Here is a 3,676-nt window from a genome sequence, read left to right on the forward strand (position 1 = left end):
CTCTACAAGCAGCATCTAAGGGATTAACACCAGGATCACCTCTGTTTAATCTATGATCCAATTTTGTGCCTGGACCACAATACTGATAGCCTGGAATATGTAGTTCAAATGGCAGCTTGTTTATAATGTCATTAACAAGGCCCCGACCCTCAGAAATATTCCAAAATTTAGGTGGTAGAGTATTAATAATTTTTATGAGATATCCAATCCCCTTAGTGTCATTCACTATAAAATTAGACAATTTTGTGCTTTTCATGTCCATAATTCCAACCTTTTCATTGTACAAATTGTGGTTCCCAGCATTTTCCTCCCCAGCTATCACCAACAACCTATCTACAAGTTTCCTGACATCATCAACCCACACAAATTCTTTAGGCAGGGTGTTGTATTGTTTGATTCCACTGCCAGTCTTGATTTGTGACCATATGGGCTTGATTAAATTGTTGTATTTTGCCCCACTGCTCGACTTGACTCTTTTTTGTGTGGGATCATTGTTCTGGTATAGAGCATCTGATTTTATTAATATTTCTTTGTAATCCTCATAATCTTGATCTGTATAGCTGCCAGGCCTTTTCCTAGTCATCAGTTCCCATAATCCAGGTGTGCCGGCATATTTAACAAAAGCACCTTTTTCTCCAAGTCGAGATTCTGAATATACAATTATATCATCTCCCATAAATGTTACTCTGAAATTGCCAATTCTATGTATGATGCTGCCATCAAGCTCTGTGTCAGCATATAAGCCAAAAACCTCATCTTTATTGTCTTTAGGTGTTGTTAAATATTTTTGAGCAAGAAGACCCAATTCAATAGGATCCTGACTAGCCTCAATTCTTCTAGGAGCAATAGGACTAGGTGTGTGAATACTTGAAAGTGGGGTGATTGGATAATCTAATATGTTCCTTGCAGCTACAGGTACAAGCTCTGTGATCAAGTTTTGATTTTGCTCTGTAACAGTTTTGATATTTTTACCTAAATTATTAATAGCATCAATTACAGGCTGTTCTGTTTGTTTGTGTCTTTCATAAATTCCACGGTTCTCTGATTTCCATCCCTTAAATCTTTTTACAAGATAATCTCTTAACTTATGATCATCAATGACTGGCCTTTTCATGTTTATTTATTTATGTTTCAATGTCTAAAAAATTGTTGATTTTATTTCTGTATTTGCCAGTATTAGGTGTTCTTGTCATATCAATTGTGACAAACCCATAACTGTCCTGGTTCCAGCACTTGCTGCAAATCTTGGAAAAATCATTGTAGCTCAGGTCCCCACCTACATATTCATCATGTATGTGTTTGAGGTTGGTATGGTCTTGATGAAACACACAAATAAAATTGCTGTTGTCTCGGATCAGTTGCTTGGGTATTTTTGAAAAAGTCTGTGCCAGGTAGAAGCAATCAATGTTTTTGTGCCGGCCCTGTGTAAAAAAATTTCTAACCTTGTTTTGATTATCCAATATAATATCATCAAACACAACAACAGAATTATCGAGACATTCATGAAGTGGCTTAACATCTGGTTCAAAAGTGGCAATATCCAATCCATCATATAGCTTCATCAGCTGCTGATATTTTAATTGTTCCAAGCTCTTAGAAAAGATATACAAGTGCCTGTTTTTCCAGTCTAACCAGTTGGGTGCCAATAAAAAATTATCAACCATTAGTGTAGTTTTACCACAAGCAGATGGCCCAACAATAAGACACCTAATATTATCAGGTAGCAATTTGCCATTTCTCTTATTTTGTTGTTCAGGTTCTGGGAGCCTTTTTATAACATCCCAGGTGCTCATATTATTATTTTGTTTGCATTGATCCAGCTGTGTTCTGGAAGTCCTAGCCATTTGACAAATAATTTGTTGCTTTTTCTGCGGATAATTTTTTCTATGAGATATGTGTCAGGCTGTTTAGTTTTGCTGAGCTCTTGTTCATAGAACCTGCCTTTGAGAATTTCTCCTCGGTGATCCTTTATTATATATGTGTTAAGGGTCCCGGGTTTAACTTGAACCACTGTAAATAATTCAGTGCTCCAGTTTCTTGTAAAGCCTCTCTTGAATAAGTGCTTATATTTGCTGATTCTTACTTGATCACCCACCCTGTATTTGGCCTTTCTTGTTGTTGGCTGATATCTAGGATAATAAACAGTGCTGATCAATTTTTGCTCATCAGATGAAGTTACTTCAGAGGGTTTCATGTTGATTGTGGAATGGACAGAGTTGTTATATTTATGTAAAAGTTCTGGAAGAATATTAATCCATTTATAATTACCTTGCAGTGTAAATTGTTTATACATAAGATTTTTTAAGGTTCTGTTGAATCTCTCTACAATTGAGGCCTTGAGATCACTGTAACTCGAATAATGTTGTATTGCCTGGCTTTTAATAAATTGTTGAAACACTGAATTATAAAATTCTTTGCCATTATCTGTTTGCAAATAGCGCGGGGATCTTCCACTCTGATTGATAATTGTTCTCAAAGCTTCTGTAACACATACCCCAGTCTTGGATTTGAGTGGCACAGCCCAGGCAAATTTTGAAAATGTGTCTATTACAGTGAGTAGATACTTGTGGCCCTTGTTGATTTTGTCTAAGTTTTTCAACTGTCCACTTGCCATTTCAATCAAGTCGCTTTGCCATAAATCATCTATGCCTTTTGTGACTACTGGGAGTCTCTTATAATTATGTGGCGCCTGTCTGTGTAATTCATCAACAATAATTTGTCTAGACATAATATGTAAACAAGAATATTGCAACTATAGGGTGTTCAGCAGCTGAAACTGCAGGATTTTCTAAATATAATTTGTCTCCAATATGTATTTTAAATTCCAGAGAGCCATCATCTTCAGTATAGGCTGTTTCTAATGTATTGGGATCTGTAAAATCCTCCAATTCTACACTGGTGATTTTCACTTTGTTATCAGCATTTGTTATTGATAAGGTGGGGTAGTGGTGTGCCTGTGGCTGAAGCCAATATTTGATTTTGATTGGTCTCAATGTGCCCCCAACAAAAAACTGATAATAAAATTATGCAGGGGACAGCATATATATTTTGCCACCTGGTGTAAATGGAGAATCATATTCTTTGTTGGGGATGCTGTACAATTCAAGAATTACTGTATGTTTAGGATTTTCAATTATGCCTGTTATTTCTTTTTCTGCTGTGAGCAATCTGCTTGTTACAGATTCAAGGTGCTCATTGATGGTCCTAACAACATCATCATGGCCTGGCTTGATTTTTATGTCCACAGCAAGTCTCTTGTATTGTTGCACAATTTCTTGAAGCTGGGTGGCAAAAACAGACAGAGCATTTGCTTGATTGGATTCCATGGTCCCTAGCTGTTGTTTGATATTAGCTACAATTTGTTGCAAATTTTCAACAACTGCCAATTTTGAATTTTGAGCTGTAAGATCATGGACCTGCCTTCTGATATCCTCAAACAGGGCATGCAATTCATTAATATGTTGATTGGTTGGAAGAGTGGCCACTGTCTGAGTGAGATGTTTGATCTCTGCCTGGATATTCTTGATATCTTCTGATTTCAATATCCTATTCACTGCTCTCTTAATATTTTTAAGTTCCTGTGATGTAGGCAAATTTGACACTGTATTTTGCAAAGATTCAAGTGCCAATTTTACAGTGTTTAATTCAGAAGCATGAGCCACATTTTGCATAGCAT

This window comes from Lepisma saccharinum, chromosome 4 (genome assembly GCF_977018435.1).
Source record: "Lepisma saccharinum chromosome 4, izLepSacc3.1, whole genome shotgun sequence".
NCBI lineage: Eukaryota > Metazoa > Arthropoda > Insecta > Zygentoma > Lepismatidae > Lepisma > Lepisma saccharinum.